General features: G+C 33.0%; 2 long non-coding RNA genes across 7 annotated transcripts; both read left to right on the plus strand.

Annotated features, from left to right (window-relative positions):
- Nucleotides 1–6,136: 6,136 nt before the first annotated feature.
- Nucleotides 6,137–8,485, plus strand: LOC141675142 (uncharacterized). 2 transcript variants are annotated; one of them, XR_012555911.1, is made up of 5 exons: nt 6,137–6,441; nt 7,041–7,236; nt 7,348–7,448; nt 7,804–7,917; nt 8,047–8,485. It is a non-coding gene; the product is annotated as an uncharacterized LOC141675142 (long non-coding RNA). The 2 variants fall into 2 exon arrangements; XR_012555910.1 differs by lacking the exon at nt 7,804–7,917.
- A 4,541-nt stretch (nt 8,486–13,026) lies between these two features.
- LOC141672543 (uncharacterized) lies at nt 13,027–15,134 on the plus strand. 5 transcript variants are annotated; one of them, XR_012555591.1, is made up of 4 exons: nt 13,027–13,479; nt 13,994–14,242; nt 14,330–14,452; nt 14,591–15,134. It is a non-coding gene; the product is annotated as an uncharacterized LOC141672543 (long non-coding RNA). The 5 variants fall into 5 exon arrangements; XR_012555588.1 differs by lacking the exon at nt 13,994–14,242 and having other exon boundaries at nt 13,049–13,479; XR_012555589.1 differs by lacking the exon at nt 13,027–13,479 and having other exon boundaries at nt 13,630–14,242.
- The last annotated feature ends 8,642 nt before the right edge of the window (nt 15,135–23,776 follow it).

A 23,776-nucleotide genomic window follows, 5' to 3' on the forward strand; every position in this document is an offset into this window, starting at 1 on the left:
TAGACGTGAAAATGCTTTTCCGGGGAGTGCAAGCTATGGCTGGAGTTACAAAACGCACACCTGGCGGTTATAAGTGCACTACAACTACTCAGAAACCATATCAGGACATCCCGGCCAGAGAAAAAAATAGACCAGTTAGTTGATCCATATTGCTTGATGCTTTATTACATTGCTTTTTTATTTTTTATGAGATGACTCATAAACCTTACATATTGGATGGAATTTTATATCGTTGTTTTTTCTCCCCTTCTTTCACCTAATTTTTAGAAGAGAGATAGAGGGGGTAAGAGAGAAGTAGTTGTACAAGGGAGGGGGAGAAGAAGTCATCAACAAAATAAAGAAGATTTCAGTCATTAAAGACATTCAATTGGCTTTATTTTCTCATATCTTTTATTTATTTGTTCTTATGAACATGTATTGTTCATCTTGGGATTGGTTTAAGATATTTATTATGAACTGAACTTATATGGGTTGGGATTTTTATGGAACCCTAGTATGGAAGTGTTGGTATTTGATAAGAATTATATATTGCAATTTGCAGTTTATTCATCAAATGATTTTTATGCTAATACCTGCTATTATTTTATCAACTTTAGTAAGTTAACGAGTTAATTATAACAATGAGACGGTTATAGTTAATTGTCACAAAACTTGAATGGTGCATGATTAAATATATTGATATTAATTTTGTGACGGTATATACATATATTGTTACCTTACATAACCGTGTGAAATTGGTGCTTATTTGTATTCTCGAAGTTAACATAACCGTGTGATTTGGTGCTTATTTGTATTCTCGAAGTTAGATTCGAAACCTATGATCATTGAATTTTAGATTAGTAAACTGTGACCTTGTGTCGGTGCTTTATTGTCGACATGAACATATTATGGGTAAATAATTATCTTAACTCAACTTCGCTCTATTAGAAAGAAAAATGGCGATTTCAATGCCATTCTCACTCAAATCGGATCTAAACTTCTCTTATATGAAATTTATCCGATCTCTTTGCTAATATAATTTAGTTAGTTAATATACTTGTTAATTAATTAGTTATAAAAATCATCACTCCATTATTATGTTCTATTACCAAATTGTTAGGTTGTTAATTGTGATTTATAGAAACTTACGGTCCTTAAAGAGCGAAATCTGACTGTATTACTTGTTTGTGATTATTTGTTTGCGATTGTGTACATTTACACTCAATATTTTACACAACAGTAACCCCTAAATCTTAAACCTTTTTCCTTGGGCTATCTATACACCAATGAGTAACTTAAGAGAAAACAATATTTTTCTTTCTCGCGCGGTCTGGTTTCTTAGCTAGTAAGGAGTCCGGAGTTCGGGTAATTTTTTATTTTTCTCTCTTGTAAGTTAAAAATTTAATGACTTATATCTTGGAAGAAATATTATATCTTCCCCCGTTACCGAGATCATGTTGTAGTAAGAATTTCGGGGTTGAGGTAATTTCTTTTTTGAGTTTCTCTCCCTAATTCCAAATTTGAAATATTTGAGTAAATTAGATTTTTTTGTGTTTTTCTTGCCCCAGCCTGTATTACTAGGGAGCCCGATGCTAGAGGCCTTTTGGTTTTCTCTCCTGTTTTTGTGTTTTTCTTGCCCCAGCCTATATTACTAGGGAGCCCGATGCTAGAGGCCTTTTGGTTTTCTCTCCTGATATCCAAAAGTTGAAAATCTTTGATTAACTTAGAAGAAATTTTTTGCTTTCTTTCACTTAGGGCCCGTAGACCTGTAATAGGAATGAGTCCGGAAAGGAGCCCGGAGCTAGGATAATTTTTTTTTTGAGTTTCTCTCCTTATATCCAAAGTTCAAAAACTTTGAGTAATTTGAAAAAAAATATTTTTTCTTGTCCGAGGTACGGGGTCCTGTAGTAATAAGGAACCGGGGACTAGGGGTTTTTTGTTTTGCTTTTCACTCTTTATATCAAAATTTGAATAACTTTGAGTAAACTTAGGGGGGCTGTTGAGTAAACCGGACATAAATCCTGTTTTTTTTTGAATTATTGCCTGTTGCCCGGGCTTATGTGTTTTGATTTGTAGCCTCTGTCTCAGGCTTATAGATTTTCTGATTTTGTGCCTATGGCTCTGGCTTAAAGCCAGGTTTTTGTACTTTAATTTTTTTTTAATAAGATTTTCTGAATTTGAGCCTGAGAAAATCATATATCCAGACAAAGAAGTTGTCAACGTGGTGAGGTATTGCTGTTCTCCAGAAGATTCGTAAAAATCTTTCCATTAAACTAATGGTGAACATGTTTCTGAAATGTGAAGTCATGGCCAAGTCCATGAACATGTACATATTTTAGCATCTTGCAGTTGCGAGATTAGCACTTTAAAAATTCTGCCATGCTTTTATAATTCATTCTTCAGTATTTTTGCTTGTGATTGTTGTTGTGCTGAAAAAGTGCATTTTCGAGTTTGTGTTGCAGGTTAACAAAATCCCTATAACCTTTCCCTGAATGGCCTTTGCTTGAAGAGTTATCAGATGGATTATTTGCGATATTTCAACTTGAGTGCTAGTTATCAGATGGATTATTGAAGTTCTTGAAAGTTTGAGTAGCTGTCGTTCTCTTTTATTTTTTGGCATTTCATCTTCCCCGGATTTTGAATTCGAGGGCACTTAATGAAGCTTCAGAAAAGCTTACGGCTTCAGGTAAAATTCTTCAGCAGAAATTTAAAATTGTAGTCTGTCTGGAGTGAAGTTTTCAGCTCATATTCCTGGCCAAAATACTGCATCAGAAAAGATAAATTTGCATAGATGCTTCCGGCGTACGTGTTCCAGCTTTGACAAATATTAGAATGCTGCAGCAGTTTTGAATCAGGTCTGGTGGAGTTCTGGATTCATTCTCGGCTCTGGAGCTCATAGCAGATAGTTGACGGTTTAATATGAGCTGAGTTGGTCCTCTGATTTCTGAACTTGGGGATTACTTTGAAGTTGTTAAACAGCTTAACAATGCTATCAGAATCTTCGGGATTTTCAAAATAAGAAACTTTATTTGTAGACCTCACCTATGCAGACACAGTCTAAAGGTTCAATGTAGCCACACCGACAACTAACAGAACACCTTGTCAACTAAAGAGAGCAGATTGAGATCTCAGATTGTGGAGGCAGAAGAAAATCGTAATAGTTTAATTATGACTTTCAACTTCATAATATACAATTTTGAGCCGGCATTCCAGGTCAATAAAATTCATTTTATCTTTCGAGGCACAAATCCATATTATTCCTATTTTTTTCAGCTCCTTGCATATTACTTTGTTGTAGAAGATTAGGCTCATATTATTCATGCCATATAATACTCTATTGATTATTTGGCCTTGCCTGGTCATTCATGACAATTTTTAGGGATCAGCATGAAGCGCTTCAAGACTTGTCAAGTTCCCATGAAATCAGCATCTCACTGAAGGTTCTTGAAGCCGCCATCATTAAATAAACATTGATAATCCGCCGGCAATATCAGAAAGAATAAAGAAAGAACTGATCCTTGAAGTGATCAGTTCCGTTGCTACCCAAGGAGCTCAAGAAAAACATAATTCTGGACAGAAAACTTGTCATTGCATATATGCATATTGTGTTTCAGCAGAGAGAGTTCCGATGCAGCTGATTGGCTGAATTAATATAGCCTAGTGAGTACTTGAGAGCAGCATGAATGAGCCGATTGATGTTGTTTGAAACTTCGAAAAAGTCAGCATAGTAGGTTTTATGGCAAAGCCTGGTCTTTGAGTTTTATAAACGGGAAAATAAATTGACAAGTCATGAACTATTCCTTTCTTATTCGATAGGTCCTGAACAAAAAATTTCGCAAACTGGGTCCTTAAACGTTTCCAATCGTTTGAATCGAGTCCTTCCGTTAAGTAGAATCTGACAGACGTAAATCAAGCTTACGTGACATTCCCTTCTAACATGCACCATGTGATTTGTACGGAAATTTAAAACAAATGAAATTAAACTGTAATTAAAGTTAAAAAACAAAGCACATGTCCTAAACATGACTTTTAAACTGTACTACTACACCAAAATATTTCTGAAAATAATCCCAAGAAAATTGTTGTAGTATTATACTAGCATATAACTCGTGCGATGCATGGACTGATTATAACATTTGTAATTTTATTATTTTATATCAAAATAATTTAAGAAAAATAATAAGTATGTATTATTGAGATTAATGAAGTTAAAATATTTACATATTATTTTATATGTATTATATTATTGAAAAATTCAAAATTTAAATAGTTAAAATCTTAATAAGTATTTCTACTACGACCTCCGCTTTACTGTGCGGATGCAGTGCCTATATGAAAGTGGTAGTGAATAGCAGTGGTGTATTTGAATGATATGATATTGTTTTTCTTAATACTGATTTTTTTTTCTTGATTTATTAATTATTTTGTTATATTATAATTTGAATTACTGAAATTAATCTTGAAAATGTTTTGTTCCTATAAAAGAGGTAAAATAGAAGTCGAGTGTGATTAGAAATTAAGTTGGATAATAATTCATAAGAATATATAGTTATATTAGATACATGGTTTATCTTTTTTAATTAAATTATAATTGTTTAATCTTTGTTTTGTAAGGTGTTAACTGATTTTTTAAGAAAGTGTGAATTACCTAACCAAATTATCCCCTAGTTTGCTTATAATTTAAATAATAAATCTTAATAAGTCTTTCTAATACGGCCTCCGCTTTACTTGCGGATGCGGTAAAGGCCTATATGAAAGTGGTAATTTTTTCTTGATTTATTAATTATTTTTTTTATATTATAATTTGAATTACTAAAATTAATCTTGAAAGTGTTGGTTTCCCTATAAAAGAGATAAGATAGAAGTTGAGTGTGATTAGAAATTAAGTTGGATAATAATTCATAAGAATATGTAGTTATATTAAATATATGGTTTATTTTTTCTAATTAAATTATAATTGTTTAAACTTTATTTTGGAAGGTGAGAAAAGACTTTTTAGGAAGATGTGAACCAACCAACCAAATTATCATATGTTTTGCTTATAATAGTATAGTATAGATCTGACATGAATATATGCATATAGTAAAATTAAAGAACCTTCGGTCGAACCAGCTGAGGAGATATGAGAGGTATGTCACACCCGATCTAATCCGATCCGATTCGAAAAAAAACTCGAAAAACCCGATCTGGAAAAAAGCCCGGCAACGTGCCTCATTTTTTCTTGAAAATCCGGCCCGACCCGAAATCTGAAAATCCAGATAAAAGGACGGATAAAAGTCTGGATTTAAAAAGGCTTGTATAGAAGTCCGGTTTGTCCCGGATTAATAAAAATCCAATTTTTTTATTACTAGTTTGCAAGTCTGAAGTTTCTCAGTCCCATTAGTAATGTTGCTAAGGCCAATAACAGTTTCTGTTATCCTTTATTTTTAATAAGCCGCCAAGACCACAACAACATTAGTGAATTACAGTAGCTTCAAAATTAAAAAACCTAATACGACGGGTTTGCCTGATGTAATGAATATTTGGAAATATGTATATCTTGATTTATCACAAAAAGAAATTAACAATGGTTAGAATTTTAAGATATTATTTTTCGGTATCTAAACTACTTATAAATCGAGGTACAAAATATAAAATAAAATAAAATATATAAATAAAAAATCAAATATTTCGACATCTCGATTATATATTATTCAACTATTCAATTTTAAACTGTGAATTGCATTAGTCGGTGTTTTTAGGGTTTTATCAAATTATTCGGTTAACAAATATACATAGTATCATATTTTCAACAATATCTCGGTTCAGTTGCCGATTTCAAATAGTATAAGGGGTTGAGCAAATCCCTAATTACGGTCTCCGGTGTTAATTGGTCCGGAGACATTAAGAATTAAGGAGGAAGACGGTTCTTACGGCATAGGTAAGTCACATGCGAAAAAAAATCATTATTCTCTTACTTTTACATACTGTAATATATCAGTTTATATGAGTTTATACCTCCAAGACACATATCTGTGCACAAGCGATTATAAGTCATCATTAACCAAAATACCCATTCTTAAATAAGATGGCTAATTTTACCCATTTAAATACCCTAACAGGAGATGCGTATTGCATACTAGCATCATCCATCCCCTTTTCCTAAACTCTCGCTTCTTTTGCAACTCCTTTTCACGTACCATCATCAAACCTCAGCCATCATCAAACCTCAGCCTTCCTTCATATAAACATATTATAACGCGAACATTCAATCTAGTAATCAAATAATCTGAAGGTGTATATAATAGTTTGAGCACAGAGAGATTTGAGTACATCCAATGTTTTATCTGTTTGTGAGCTGTAGCTGGTGAGGTATGTGGATCAAGTAAGTCGGAAATACGCATATGGCATCTGGGTGTTTGAGAAGCACGCATTCTTCACTTGGGTATTCTTCATGATACCCCATGTCTACTTGCGTATTAGGTGATTTTTTTAAACAATACCCTAATTATAAATGCGTAACAAACTATACTCCGGACACAAATGTGTATTATGTAGTACCCCAATGATGAATGTGTCTTCCATCCGGTATTTACAACCATGTCATTCAGAAATCGTTATTTTTCTACAATCCTTTCGAAAAGTCGGTACTTTTAACTATTACCCTCATGTATTTACCGGGTATGATTGATTAATTAATTTACCTGCGGTTAATATTTTATTAATATCATAAAAATATCTATTTTGTGAGTATTGAGATCGTAGTGTGTTAAAAAACGGACACTTCCCTTGTGTATTCTAGGAATCTGGGTTCACCCAGTTTCACATACTTCTCCAGTGATTTTCTTTAGTATACAGGTGAGGACATCCGATCTTAGCTAATTAATTCTCCTATTTTCCGCGCTGTTGATTTTTTTATGATTAAATTTGTTGGATTATTATTTATTTGACCATCTGTTACTCAACCTGGGAAAGAATTCATCATTTTCTAGCTCATTACTATCTTACAGACAATTTTGGTTAGGTTTCTTGTTAACGGCAATACTTTAATGTCACAAATTCTTTTTGTGATGTTTCTATAGAGGGGTTGCATGGTGGTAAGTTATAACTAGCTACTTTGAAAATATCGAATTTGCATGTCTGCGCTGGACTATAAACCGGAGTTAGAGACTATACTATCAAAGTTGAGAACCCTTGAGGTATTGCTGAACATGAGCAAAGGATTACTATGAAGATCACGGTGGTACCACTACCCGAGAAATTACATTATGAATGGAGGTTATTATCTCAATTGCTTCTTTCTCTCCATATGAGTATATTTTTTGCTTTATAACTAATGTTTCCTTTTGAATTTTAGAGTTCTAATCTCTTATATCTTTAATTGATTAGACTGGCTTAGATGTGGATTTCCAAGGCTTCTCTGCATGACAGATTTGGTCTGTCAATCATTGACAGAAACTTCTTTTTGAGTTGCATAAGAAGCATTTCAGGTGAGCTACCTCTTGCAATTCAAATAATTGGCATCTGAATAAAAATAATTTGGTTGAAAATAAGTGATTGGTTATAAAGCCAACATATTATGTGCAATAACAAGACCAGAATATAGACTCCACAAATCATGATTGATCGAAACCTGTGAATACGAGATTCCATAGTTCATAAAATCATAAAACAGAACATAAAACCATTCATTTTTCTTAAAAGTACCAAATACGATAATGAGATTCAAGGCTATGCCATTAACATGTTGTCTTCAGTTTAGAGAACATTAAAAGAAGGGAGCCCTTTGAGGGATTCCTTTCCTTTTGTTCCTTTTCCCTTCCTTAACTTACCGCTGACAATTAGGTGGCTGGCGAAAGCTGCATTTTCAGCATCATTTGCGGCTCCTCTTTTTTTAACTGCTAGAAATGGGGGATCTGAGCTTTTTGCCTTTCTTGAAAATGCCTTTACCTGAACAAGGTGGTTTTGTTTTTAAATGAGCAATTACATGGATATATATGGATGAGTAGAAAAATGCTTTTGAGACAAAAATTAACACTTGGTTGTGCATATTTGTATATGTGACTTACGTTGCATTTGAGACTGCAGTATCGATGAAGAGATGGGTCATTGAAGATCCTTCTACGAGAGTCACATGCATGTTCTTCATCTGCCCTGGAACCAGATTCTTTATGTGGCATAGGCTTTAAAGAGAAAACCCACAGTTTGTTGCATTTGAATGGCTGTTATCACCACCACACATAAAACCCAATGGCACGAGTAACTTCACCAGATATGTTTCGTTTTTGACAAATTATATTTACTCTAGTGCAGATCAGTTAAATGTCTTTGTATATCCAGCTACTTCACTGTACTATTTTTACCAAATGCAGCTTGAGATGCAATGTGTTGGTGCTGTATATCTAGCAAAGAATTCTTTATGAGAAAAAGGTTCCTGTGGTAGATCAAGGAATTTCTGAGGTTGTAATTGATTTGGGTGTACATTTCATGTATAAGTGTGATAAAAGAGATAACAAAAAGTTACATATGCGGTATCATATAGCGCTATTGTTCGTAGAATATTACACCTGACTTGAATGTACATAATTCGATCTTAGATATGCATAATTCGAATTGGCAGCTATTTGGTTCACTGGAGTTTGATTGTGGGAATGGTTGAGTAGGAGCAATCGAGGAAAAAGTGAGTGGAGATTATTGCAGTTACAGTGTAGGATTTACTTGTTTTCTTTATGTCAACGATATGTATTCATACATGCGACATGAGAGAAACAAGACTAGACGGAAATAACGCATTTGTAGCAAGTCCTATGTGAAGGGAGTATACTTGTGTCTTTCACATCATTTGTAGCCTTGTAGGGATAAACCTTCATCGATCAGCTCTCATCCTTGATGTTATATTTATATATATATGTATAAATATAAAATATGAGTTCACTTAATACTTCATGAATTTTCTTACTGATAATACTTTTCACAGTAGCAATATAAAATATAGGGAACATTCTAGGATTGTTTCCCACAGTTTACTTATTTCTTTTAGATAATAACATTTCTATTCCCCTAATAGCTACTCATATTGTCCTTGTATTAAATAGGTTCAATTTATGCTTGGTTGAAACTTTTGTTAAATTTAATGTAGTTCTTAGAAATGGTTCAATTGTGCTGAATCCTTAGATATTTGGATCATTATGTTCAAACGTGTTGTTAAATCGTATTATACTTAATTGTTTTACATTTGTTTACTCTCTGGGGCATATTTTACATGTCCTTTAGAAGTGAGTTTCGTACAATATCAAAAAACAAAAAGAGAAAGTGGTGTCTAAACATTTATCAGCATGAACCTTCATTCATGACAATTTTTAGGGATCAGCATGAAGCGCTTCAAGACTTGTCATGTTGCCAAGAAATCAGCATCTCACTGAAGGTTCTTGAAGCCGCCATCATTAAATAAACATTGATAATCCGCCGGCAATATCAGAAAGAATAAAGAAAGAACTGATCCTTGAAGTGATCAGTTCCGTTGCTACCCAAGGAGCTCAAGAAAAACGTAATTCTGGACAGAAAACTTGTCATTGCATATATGCATATTGTGTTTCAGCAGAGAGAGTTCCGATGCAGCTGATTGGCTGAATTAATATAGCCTAGTGAGTTTCGTCAAAAAAAAAAAAAAATATAGCCTAGTGAGTACTTGAGAGCAGCATGAATGAACCGAGTGATACTGTTTGAAACTTCAAAAAAGTCAGCATAGTAGATTTTATGGCAAAGCCTCGTCTTTGAGTTTTATAAACGGGAAAATAAACTGACAAGCCGCTGAACTATTTCTGTTTTATTTGATAGGCCGCAATGGTCCTTAAACGTTTCCAATCGTTTGAATCGAGTCCTTCCATTAAGTAGAATCTGACAGACATCGATCGAGCTGATGTGGCATTCCCTTCTATAATATGTCACCATCTGATTTGTACGGAAATTAAAAACAAATGAAATTAAACTGTAATTAAAGTTAAAAAAAGCACATGTCCCATCATGCACATGACTTTTAAACCGTGCTACACCAAAATAGTTCGGAAAATAATCCCAAGAAAATTCTTATAGTATTATATGTGGCATGAATATATGCATATAGTAAAATTAAAGAACCTTCGATCGAATCCGCTGAGGAGATATGAGAGGTATGTCACATCCGATCTGATCCGATCCGATTCGGAAAAAAACTCGAAAAGCCTAATCTGAAAAAAAGCCCGACAACGTGCCTCATTTTTTCTTGAAAATCTGGCCCGATCCGAAATATGAAAATTCGTATAAAAGGCTGGATAAAAGTCCAGATTTAAACAAGCTTGGATAGAAGCCCGGTTTGACCCGAATAAATAAAAATCCAATTTTTTTTATTACTAGTTTGCAAGTTTGCAGTTTCTCAGTCCCATTAGTAATGTTGCTCCGTGGTAAGGCCAATAACAGGATTGACAATTTTCTGTTATCCTTTATTTTTAATAAGCCACCAAGACAACAACAACATCAATGAATTACGGTAGCTTCAAACTTAAAAAACCTAATACGACGGGCTTGCCTGATGTAATGAATATTTGGAAATATGTATTTCTTGATTTATCACAAAAAGAAAGTAACAATGGTTAGAGTTTCGAGATATTATTTTTTTGGTATCTAAACTACTTATAAATCGAGGTACAAAACATAAAATAAAATAAAATATATAAATAAAAAAACCGAATAAAGCCCTGTTCGGCCCGATCCCATACGACTCGCGGGCCTAAAACATGCCTCATATTTTAGAGGAAGCCCGGTCCGTTCCTGCCTGACCCAATTTGAAAAAAACTCGGCCCAATTCATTTTAAAAAAATTTGGACTTTTTTAAAGCCCGTTTAAAACCCAGCCGGATCGGTTTTTCGTGCATATCCAAGTACGTGTTTGGAAGTGTGGGTGGAAGAATTATACTTTTTTAATTAATTAATAATTACACTCTCGTCTCTCTAAATTTAACTTATCGGAATTGGTCAGCTGGTTCCCTACACTGTTCTTGGATTTCGACATCTCGATTATATATTATTCAACTATTCGATTTTACACTGTGAATTGCATTAGTCGGTGTTTTTAGGGTTTTATCAAATTATTCGATTAACAAATATAAGTAGTATCATATTTTCAACAATATCTCGGTTCAGTTGCCGATTTCAAATAGTATAAGTGGTTGAGCAAATCGCTAATTACAGTCTCCGGTGTTAATTGTAATCAAGAAAAAATGATACGGCTTAATCTTGGATGTGGCAACAGGCATGAGTTTTTGGTCCGGAGACATTAAGATATAAGGAGGAAGACGGTTCTTACGGTATAGGTAAGTCACATGCGAAAAAAATCATTATTCTGCTTACTCTTACATACTTTTATATATCATTGTATATGAGTTTATACCTCCAAGACACATATATGTGCACAAGCTGGGGTCTTTTGAGCAAACAACATATTCATTCTTTAAAATGAGCACTGTCATGTATTTACCGGGTATGATTGATTTATTGATTTACCTGCGGTTAATATTTTATTGATACCATAAAAATATCTATTTTGTGAGTATTGAAATTGCAGTGCGTTAAAAAACGGACACTTCCCTTGTGTATTCTAGAAATCTCGGTTTACCCAGTTTCACATACTTCTCCAATGATTTTCTTCAGTAAACAGCTGAGGACATCCGATCTTAGCTAATTAATTCTCCTATTTTCCGCGTTGTTGATTTTTTTAAGATTAAATTTGTTGGATTATAATTTATTTGACCAATCTGTCACTCAACCAGGGAAAGAATTCATCATTTTCTAGCTCATTACTTTCTTACAGACAATTTTGGTTAGGTTTCTTGTTAACGGCAATACCTTAATGTCACAAATTCTTTTTTTGATGTTTCAATAGAGGGGTTGCATGGTTGTAAGTTGTAACTAGCTACTTTGAAAATATCGAATTTTGCATGTCTGCGCTGGACTATGAACCGGAGTCAGAGACTATACTATCAAAGTTGAGAACCCTTGAGGTATTGCTGAACATGAGCAAAGGATTACTATGAAGATTACGGTGGTACCACTACCCGAGAAATTAGATTATGAATGGAGGTTATTATCTCAATTACTTCTTTCTCCCTATATGAGTATTTTTTTGCTTTATAACTAATGTTTCCTTTTGAATTTTAGAGTTCTAATCTCTTATATCTTTAATTGATTAGACTGGCTTAGATGTGGATTTCCAAGGCTTCTCGGCATGACAGATTTGGTCTGTCAATCATTGACAGAAACTTCTTTTTGAGTTGCATAAGAAGCATTCAGGTGAGCTACGTCTTGCAATTCAAATAATTGGCATCTGAATAAATATAATTTGGTTGAAAATAAGTGATTGGTTTATAAAGCCAACATATTATGTGCAATAAAAAACCAGAATATAGACTCCACAAATCATGATTGATCGAAACATGTGAATACGAGATTCCATAGTTCATAAAATCATAAAACAGAACATAAAACCACTCATTTTTCTTAAAAAGTACCAAGTACGATAATGAGATTCAAGGCTATGGCATTAACATGTTGTCTTCAGTTTAGAAAAAATTAAAAGAAGGGAGCCCTTTGAGGGGTTCCTTTCCTTTTGTTCTTTTTCCCTTCCTTAACTTCACCGTTGAGAATTAGGTGGCTGGCGAAAGCTGCATTTTCAGCATCATCCACGGCTCCTCTTTTTTTAACTGCTAGAAATGGGGGATCTGAGCTTTTTGCCTTTCTTGAAAATGTCTTTATCTGAACAAGGTGGTTTTGTTTTCAAATGAGCAATTACATGAATATATATGGATGAGTAGAAAAATGCTTTTGAGGCAAAAATGAACACTTGGTTGTGCATATTTTACCCCTATTTCACCTTAAACCCCACTTTTTCATTTTCCCCTTGTTTAAATTTTCATTTCCCCCTTCACCCAAATTTCACTTTTTAGGCCATTTTTTCATTTCATCTCCTCTATTTTTAGTTTGCCCCCAAGTGAAAATTTTATTTCCCCCTTATATCTCCCCCCATTTTGTTAACCCCGTTTATATCTCCTTCTCATCGGTCTCTGCTCTCACCCCTCTATTTTCCCTGTTCTCTCTCTCCCAACTCTCCCTTCTCATCACTGACTCTCTCTCTCCATCTCCCCATTCTTTCTGTCCCAACTCCCCCATTCTCATGGATCTCTCTCTCTCTCTCTATCTCCCCATCTTTTGTTCACTCATTTCCCCTTTACATGGTAGTCCATCTCCCTCTCTAAGCTGTAACTCCCTTTCTCTCATGTTCTCTCTGTTTGAACTTCCTATGCGGCCTCTCTTTCCATCACACCATTTGTGTAATTAAAACCTAATTTTTAACACCTCAATTTACTCTAACCTCTCACCTCTCTAAATCCAAACCCAAACCCCAATTCAAATCTTAGAAACTAACCCCTATCTCGAGTTATTCAAAAGCTCGATTTCAAACGCAAACCCTAGTTCGATTTTTGGGTTAAAGGTATACACTTGTCTTATTTTTTTTTTAAATGATTTTATTTTCATTGCCTTGGGTTTTATATTCTTTTCATATATTATTAAAGGAGCTCATATGTTCAATTAATGTATTAGTATTAAAAACCTACTAATTTGTTATGTCATGTAATTTTATACTGCAATTTTTATTTCATCCATTTTGCAGGTGGTCCTATGATATTAATTAATTTTTGATTGCTCACTATGTATGTTTTCTTAGCTGCTGGATAAATTTAAGTTATATGATTGCTCAATTCACATATTTTGTTTCAATAGATTCTTGATTTTTGGATGCTTTTAATATATGATTTGTTCTTATCTTGATTTTATTGCTTTTAATTAATATTTTTTGCTTCAGATTAAATAAATTTTCATGCTGTCTATTCTAAACAAAGTTATATGATTGATTTAAGAAATTATTGGTTTTGCAAGTACTATGATTCAAGAATGCATGTATCTTAACTTTGTTCTATTTTTATCAAACTATTGGTTGTTTGTAGTACCTGGTAAACAAGTTTGAATGGGATGCGGAGAGATTATATAAACTTTGTTGATATGTTTAACCAAGCCCATGTATAGATTGTTGCTAGAGGAGGAAAAAAGTTATCTAGAGTTGCAACTGTTGTAGGGGTATTGTCTCAATAGAAAGGATGATACTTGTTGGAAGCCAACATCCACACCACGAACATAGAAGACAAGATGTGAGTGATGGGTTAGAAGGTGTGGTCGAATCTTGTGATTTGGTGGAGGTCTTTATTAATTGTCTTGTATGAATACAAAATAAAATAGAAGCTTACACAACTCTCGTGTATCAACAACATATACTTTTTTTGCAGGTTGAACTTGACTAACCAAAGATTGCCAAGTTGGTATCGTTGAAGAGTGTATTGAAGATTCTTGTGTGAACTGTACAAAGATAACTGCTAGAAGAAAATGGAGTTTGTAAAAGTGATCATTAGGTTTGAACTTTTTGTTTTAAATTAAACCTGAAGTATTTTATTATTTGCATAAATTGATACATGGAATTGAATTTATGAAGAGAGGAAGTTTTAGTCACGAGGAGCTTAATGTTTTTGTTTCTCTATTGGAATTTGCAGGACAAAACAAGACCCGAGAGCAAAGACCACGAGAATGTCTTGGACAACTGCCAACCACAGGAAAATCAATTATTAATCTTCAAGCCATGGGAATCAAAATTTATGGATGATATGAACCTATTACAGGGGATTCAAAAGCTAAAAATTCATTGGAAAATATAGTTGGATATAGTTGAGCAAAAAAGGTATTTATAGTTGGCATATTAGTGCGTATACTAGAGAAAGCGTCATGTGTGTTTGCACATGTAAATGTCACCTGAATTTCTAAAGAAAGTTAACTCAGATTTTTCATTTTTATATGTTTTAACAAGCAATATAGAGTCCCGAAGTACATGTACTCGAATGGTCTTATTTTTCTTAAGATAGAACTTGGTTATACTTAGTTGGTTTTTAGTTGAAATGGTGTAATGGATGGTTGGTTGATTGCTGGAGTAATGGAGGGTTGGTTGTTTGCTAGTGTAATGGTGATGACTTGGTTGTAATCTCAATGGTTTTTCTTTGGATTTTAAATTTGATGGCATATTAATTTTACAATGTTGCTTTATTTGCTTTGCATTTGGAAACCATTGTCTGAGGGGATTTTAACCCGTAAGTTATCCAGTTAAAACATTGTTATAGTTTGTTTCACACAATAATTTCAAAAACTAAAAGCTTGTAATATTGACTTTCGCACAATACCAAACTGAATAAAAAACCCTTCTCTATAAAACTAATTATGTTCAGACAACACCATTTGTTATAAAAAGAATCATGTCTTAAACACTAACTCAACACATTGTAAACTAAAAGACAAGTGTGAAACTAAATCACACAACACACGAAACAGGACAAATCTTGTATGAGAAGAGTTCCTACAACACAAAACAAAATGTAAGCGTTGTCTGTAGAATTTTACTACAAGAGCTATTTAATTCATTTGTGTTGTGTGTTGATCTGTAGAACAACCATTTGAGGACAATAAGAGTTGTATTACTTGTTTTGTTCTTATATTATTATGGACACACTACACAACCGTTTCCAGAACACTTGACTAATACAGATGTTTACAATATAAGTTACAAGAATGCGTTGTCTATTCTGGATGTAACACAACAGGTTTACTACTCTGGTCGTTGTCTGTGCTCATTCACACAACAGTTTTTTCCCGTTGTCTGATCCATGTAAGAGACGGCGGCTCAATAGTCAACGGTTTTTTCAGGGTATCAGATAACGGGCAAAAACCGTTGTGTGAGCCGGTTTTCCTTGTAGTGTTAATTTGATCACATACCAGAATCTTGGAGCAATCTATATAATTTCCCATGTCACGAACGGGGACAACATCCTTGTAGACATGTCGGTAAAGCTTTAATATATTGTGTCCATTATGTGAACCTGATGCGATACAGTATTGACATAGTGCTAAATTACAATTAATGCACTATCTGTTCCGATCATTTTTGCAAAGGTCGTGAACTGAACAAAGATCAAAGAAAGTTTTACTCAGAAACAAATCAAGCCAAGCTGGCTTGCCCTGGAATCTGTGCTCCTCCTGGAAAGGAATTTCTGTCAGGTAAGGCTGCTTTCTAATTAATTAGATAACCAAATTACTGTACATGGCATAAAAATTTACTTGGTAAAGCATAATAACACGAGTTGAGAACATTATATTTTTCCGGTTCTGAATAGAGATTATCGTGGAAATCTAATGAATCTTCTAACAGTAGACTATATATTATATATCAAATTAGTGGAGCGACAGGGAAAGAGAAGGAGCAAGGGTTTATTCAAAAGAACACTATAAAATAAAACTAATGAATATGTAACAGACATATGTCATGGAGTACTATTTTACAGGGCATATCAACTACTAATTTACCAAACAAGCCACTGGTCCTGTATGGTTTACTTTTACTCCCAGTGACTGACTATGTTTTTCTGGTATGGTCCTAATTAGCCTTGATACTGCATCGATTCAAAAATATAAATTAAGATAAATATTAGTACATGAGTCAAAAATGAATTTTAAGTAATCCTGGACAAACCATTTCGAAACTTCAATGAAGCACCAATTACTATTACTACAGACCAGCGGGAGTAAAATTGTTGTAGCACACAGTCAACTAATGAGTAATCCAGCATTACTTCACACAAGTTAAGTGTTTACACATAATCTAGTGATAAATTCAAATATATATGTGTGGAATTTGCTAGGAGAATACTATTTTTTGGAACCTGCCTTTTTACTCAGGATCTAGGCTAGGTAGCTGTATCAATTGTATTATATAAAATTGCTAAAACAATTACAATCATATAAATTTGTTCAGCTACATAAATATCTAGGACAAATTATATATAATTGTAGAAATTATACATTTGTTACTTAGTTTACGTACCTGTTGAATTGATCTTGGATGATGAACACTCATGGCTTCTTTTGTGAACAAATTTTGAAGGAATAGATGGGTTTATTAGAGGATGATAATATGTGCGAATATAATGACTTATTAGCTATAGCTGGACAACGAACATTTGTTAAAAATAATCTTATTACGGATATTAAATAATGAAAATTATTCAATTTGTACTTATTCGAATCATGTTTATTGTAGTATATAAAAAGATAACTTAAAACTTAATATCTCCACAATTTAATTTAGAAAAAGTATTCTATATGTTGACATAATAATCCATAATATTCTAGTATTTATTATATTTAATGTCTATTCAAATATAAATGATTAAATATACAAAGAAAAGGAAAACAGTCACTCAATCAATTTAATTTCAGGACTACCTTGAGTTCTAAAAAAGAATTTCATTTTCCATATCTGTAAACAACGATTTTGTCGGATGCGTTTTTGAGTTAATTAAGCTTGTTTCTTATATGAAACTTATGATTAGTGTGATTTATGGAATTATTTGTGAAATCTTTCTGAAAAATGGACAGAACTAAATCAACGTTAATATCATTTTGATTAGCGTGGTTTGTGTGGCGACCTTCGTTGTCGAGAAATCACTCATATTGACGTTCTTTATTAAAAATTTGTCAAATTTTGTTTTTATATATATATCATCCTTTATATATTAGCTGAAAGATACTCAACAATTTGTTCCAGTGTTTTTGCTATCATATCTTGACTAGCATAAAAATGGACTTTTTACTCAAGCTACAGTTGCAAACATTTTTTGCGTGCATTTCGTAGGATTTCTTTGTACTCAATTGCTTATAGCCTGTTGCAGTGATATTGTGCTTGATTGTGGTGATGGTGACAGTGTGGACTACATAGTTCCAGGTTACGGGGGATATGTCCTCTCCCTGCACTGGCGTTTTCAGGCTGTAATCTTTTTAGATTTACTAATATAAAATAAAGTTTAAAGGAAATAAAAGTCAATTTGTGTTAGGTGAGTACCAAAATTTGATACTTTTATATTTACTTTTGTGCTGCAATAAAATATGGTTTCTCTTATTAATAAAAAGTATAAATTTTAGTTATCTTATGAACCTAATATTTGTTATTTTAGATAATTTAATATTAATTATTATTATTATTATCTTATTATTATTTTATAATTAGTTTAAATATTTTTTTAAATTAAAATTAAATAGACGCTTGGATAAATAATAATTAATAAAAACAAAGTTTAGATAAAATAGAAGTCAATTTGCGTTAGGTAAGTACCAAAATTTGGTACTTTGGTATTTCGTTACTTTTATCTGCCAATAAAAGATGGTTTTACTTATTAATAAAGAGTATATATTGATGTTTTATTGTCGGTTCAAGGAGTTATAATAAAGAGATTTTTGGAACAAATTAGAATTGGAGTATAATTTGATTTGAAATTGAATTTTATGGTCCGCTTGTGCAGTCTATAATGTTTGAGCCATATCGAAATTCTAGAAGTCTGATTTAGACCATTCAATAACCCACAAAAATCCTATGAGAAGAGTTTAAGGCATTTATAGATCCTGGGAGGTAGTTCTGATTGGTCAATAAAAATCGATTTCAATGCTATTTTTGTTGTGTTTTTTCTTAGTTTATTTAAATTATCATGAAAGGTAAAAGGGGGAATATCTCCCTTTCGTACATGAGTAGACTGCTCGTTACGCCCCTTTCTTTTTTTGCGGACCGAATAGACGTGAAAATGCTTTTCCGGGGAGTGCAAGCTATGGCTGGAGTTACAAAACGCACACCTGGCGGTTATAAGTGCACTACAACTACTCAGAAACCATATCAGGACATCCCGGCCAGAGAAAAAAATAGACCAGTTAGTTGATCCATATTGCTTGATGCTTTATTACATTGCTTTTTTATTTTTTATGAGATGACTCATAAACCTTACATATTGGATGGAATTTTATATCGTTGTTTTTTCTCCCCTTCTTTCACCTAATTTTTAGAAGAGAGATAGAGGGGGTAAGAGAGAAGTAGTTGTACAAGGGAGGGGGAGAAGAAGTCATCAACAAAATAAAGAAGATTTCAGTCATTAAAGACATTCAATTGGCTTTATTTTCTCATATCTTTTATTTATTTGTTCTTATGAACATGTATTGTTCATCTTGGGATTGGTTTAAGATATTTATTATGAACTGAACTTATATGGGTTGGGATTTTTATGGAACCCTAGTATGGAAGTGTTGGTATTTGATAAGAATTATATATTGCAATTTGCAGTTTATTCATCAAATGATTTTTATGCTAATACCTGCTATTATTTTATCAACTTTAGTAAGTTAACGAGTTAATTATAACAATGAGACGGTTATAGTTAATTGTCACAAAACTTGAATGGTGCATGATTAAATATATTGATATTAATTTTGTGACGGTATATACATATATTGTTACCTTACATAACCGTGTGAAATTGGTGCTTATTTGTATTCTCGAAGTTAACATAACCGTGTGATTTGGTGCTTATTTGTATTCTCGAAGTTAGATTCGAAACCTATGATCATTGAATTTTAGATTAGTAAACTGTGACCTTGTGTCGGTGCTTTATTGTCGACATGAACATATTATGGGTAAATAATTATCTTAACTCAACTTCGCTCTATTAGAAAGAAAAATGGCGATTTCAATGCCATTCTCACTCAAATCGGATCTAAACTTCTCTTATATGAAATTTATCCGATCTCTTTGCTAATATAATTTAGTTAGTTAATATACTTGTTAATTAATTAGTTATAAAAATCATCACTCCATTATTATGTTCTATTACCAAATTGTTAGGTTGTTAATTGTGATTTATAGAAACTTACGGTCCTTAAAGAGCGAAATCTGACTGTATTACTTGTTTGTGATTATTTGTTTGCGATTGTGTACATTTACACTCAATATTTTACACAACAGTAACCCCTAAATCTTAAACCTTTTTCCTTGGGCTATCTATACACCAATGAGTAACTTAAGAGAAAACAATATTTTTCTTTCTCGCGCGGTCTGGTTTCTTAGCTAGTAAGGAGTCCGGAGTTCGGGTAATTTTTTATTTTTCTCTCTTGTAAGTTAAAAATTTAATGACTTATATCTTGGAAGAAATATTATATCTTCCCCCGTTACCGAGATCATGTTGTAGTAAGAATTTCGGGGTTGAGGTAATTTCTTTTTTGAGTTTCTCTCCCTAATTCCAAATTTGAAATATTTGAGTAAATTAGATTTTTTTGTGTTTTTCTTGCCCCAGCCTGTATTACTAGGGAGCCCGATGCTAGAGGCCTTTTGGTTTTCTCTCCTGTTTTTGTGTTTTTCTTGCCCCAGCCTATATTACTAGGGAGCCCGATGCTAGAGGCCTTTTGGTTTTCTCTCCTGATATCCAAAAGTTGAAAATCTTTGATTAACTTAGAAGAAATTTTTTGCTTTCTTTCACTTAGGGCCCGTAGACCTGTAATAGGAATGAGTCCGGAAAGGAGCCCGGAAGAAGTTTCTCTCCTTATATCCAAAGTTCAAAAACTTTGAGTAATTTGAAAAAAAATATTTTTTCTTGTCCGAGGTACGGGGTCCTGTAGTAATAAGGAACCGGGGACTAGGGGTTTTTTGTTTTGCTTTTCACTCTTTATATCAAAATTTGAATAACTTTGAGTAAACTTAGGGGGGCTGTTGAGTAAACCGGACATAAATCCTGTTTTTTTTTGAATTATTGCCTGTTGCCCGGGCTTATGTGTTTTGATTTGTAGCCTCTGTCTCAGGCTTATAGATTTTCTGATTTTGTGCCTATGGCTCTGGCTTAAAGCCAGGTTTTTGTACTTTAATTTTTTTTTAATAAGATTTTCTGAATTTGAGCCTGAGAAAATCATATATCCAGACAAAGAAGTTGTCAACGTGGTGAGGTATTGCTGTTCTCCAGAAGATTCGTAAAAATCTTTCCATTAAACTAATGGTGAACATGTTTCTGAAATGTGAAGTCATGGCCAAGTCCATGAACATGTACATATTTTAGCATCTTGCAGTTGCGAGATTAGCACTTTAAAAATTCTGCCATGCTTTTATAATTCATTCTTCAGTATTTTTGCTTGTGATTGTTGTTGTGCTGAAAAAGTGCATTTTCGAGTTTGTGTTGCAGGTTAACAAAATCCCTATAACCTTTCCCTGAATGGCCTTTGCTTGAAGAGTTATCAGATGGATTATTTGCGATATTTCAACTTGAGTGCTAGTTATCAGATGGATTATTGAAGTTCTTGAAAGTTTGAGTAGCTGTCGTTCTCTTTTATTTTTTGGCATTTCATCTTCCCCGGATTTTGAATTCGAGGGCACTTAATGAAGCTTCAGAAAAGCTTACGGCTTCAGGTAAAATTCTTCAGCAGAAATTTAAAATTGTAGTCTGTCTGGAGTGAAGTTTTCAGCTCATATTCCTGGCCAAAATACTGCATCAGAAAAGATAAATTTGCATAGATGCTTCCGGCGTACGTGTTCCAGCTTTGACAAATATTAGAATGCTGCAGCAGTTTTGAATCAGGTCTGGTGGAGTTCTGGATTCATTCTCGGCTCTGGAGCTCATAGCAGATAGTTGACGGTTTAATATGAGCTGAGTTGGTCCTCTGATTTCTGAACTTGGGGATTACTTTGAAGTTGTTAAACAGCTTAACAATGCTATCAGAATCTTCGGGATTTTCAAAATAAGAAACTTTATTTGTAGACCTCACCTATGCAGACACAGTCTAAAGGTTCAATGTAGCCACACCGACAACTAACAGAACACCTTGTCAACTAAAGAGAGCAGATTGAGATCTCAGATTGTGGAGGCAGAAGAAAATCGTAATAGTTTAATTATGACTTTCAACTTCATAATATACAATTTTGAGCCGGCATTCCAGGTCAATAAAATTCATTTTATCTTTCGAGGCACAAATCCATATTATTCCTATTTTTTTCAGCTCCTTGCATATTACTTTGTTGTAGAAGATTAGGCTCATATTATTCATGCCATATAATACTCTATTGATTATTTGGCCTTGCCTGGTCATTCATGACAATTTTTAGGGATCAGCATGAAGCGCTTCAAGACTTGTCAAGTTCCCATGAAATCAGCATCTCACTGAAGGTTCTTGAAGCCGCCATCATTAAATAAACATTGATAATCCGCCGGCAATATCAGAAAGAATAAAGAAAGAACTGATCCTTGAAGTGATCAGTTCCGTTGCTACCCAAGGAGCTCAAGAAAAACATAATTCTGGACAGAAAACTTGTCATTGCATATATGCATATTGTGTTTCAGCAGAGAGAGTTCCGATGCAGCTGATTGGCTGAATTAATATAGCCTAGTGAGTACTTGAGAGCAGCATGAATGAGCCGATTGATGTTGTTTGAAACTTCGAAAAAGTCAGCATAGTAGGTTTTATGGCAAAGCCTGGTCTTTGAGTTTTATAAACGGGAAAATAAATTGACAAGTCATGAACTATTCCTTTCTTATTCGATAGGTCCTGAACAAAAAATTTCGCAAACTGGGTCCTTAAACGTTTCCAATCGTTTGAATCGAGTCCTTCCGTTAAGTAGAATCTGACAGACGTAAATCAAGCTTACGTGACATTCCCTTCTAACATGCACCATGTGATTTGTACGGAAATTTAAAACAAATGAAATTAAACTGTAATTAAAGTTAAAAAACAAAGCACATGTCCTAAACATGACTTTTAAACTGTACTACTACACCAAAATATTTCTGAAAATAATCCCAAGAAAATTGTTGTAGTATTATACTAGCATATAACTCGTGCGATGCATGGACTGATTATAACATTTGTAATTTTATTATTTTATATCAAAATAATTTAAGAAAAATAATAAGTATGTATTATTGAGATTAATGAAGTTAAAATATTTACATATTATTTTATATGTATTATATTATTGAAAAATTCAAAATTTAAATAGTTAAAATCTTAATAAGTATTTCTACTACGACCTCCGCTTTACTGTGCGGATGCAGTGCCTATATGAAAGTGGTAGTGAATAGCAGTGGTGTATTTGAATGATATGATATTGTTTTTCTTAATACTGATTTTTTTTTCTTGATTTATTAATTATTTTGTTATATTATAATTTGAATTACTGAAATTAATCTTGAAAATGTTTTGTTCCTATAAAAGAGGTAAAATAGAAGTCGAGTGTGATTAGAAATTAAGTTGGATAATAATTCATAAGAATATATAGTTATATTAGATACATGGTTTATCTTTTTTAATTAAATTATAATTGTTTAATCTTTGTTTTGTAAGGTGTTAACTGATTTTTTAAGAAAGTGTGAATTACCTAACCAAATTATCCCCTAGTTTGCTTATAATTTAAATAATAAATCTTAATAAGTCTTTCTAATACGGCCTCCGCTTTACTTGCGGATGCGGTAAAGGCCTATATGAAAGTGGTAATTTTTTCTTGATTTATTAATTATTTTTTTATATTATAATTTGAATTACTAAAATTAATCTTGAAAGTGTTGGTTTCCCTATAAAAGAGATAAGATAGAAGTTGAGTGTGATTAGAAATTAAGTTGGATAATAATTCATAAGAATATGTAGTTATATTAAATATATGGTTTATTTTTTCTAATTAAATTATAATTGTTTAAACTTTATTTTGGAAGGTGAGAAAAGACTTTTTAGGAAGATGTGAACCAACCAACCAAATTATCATATGTTTTGCTTATAATAGTATAGTATAGATCTGACATGAATATATGCATATAGTAAAATTAAAGAACCTTCGGTCGAACCAGCTG

Source organism: Apium graveolens, chromosome 7 (assembly GCF_009905375.1).
Source record: "Apium graveolens cultivar Ventura chromosome 7, ASM990537v1, whole genome shotgun sequence".
Taxonomy (NCBI): Eukaryota; Viridiplantae; Streptophyta; class Magnoliopsida; order Apiales; family Apiaceae; genus Apium; species Apium graveolens.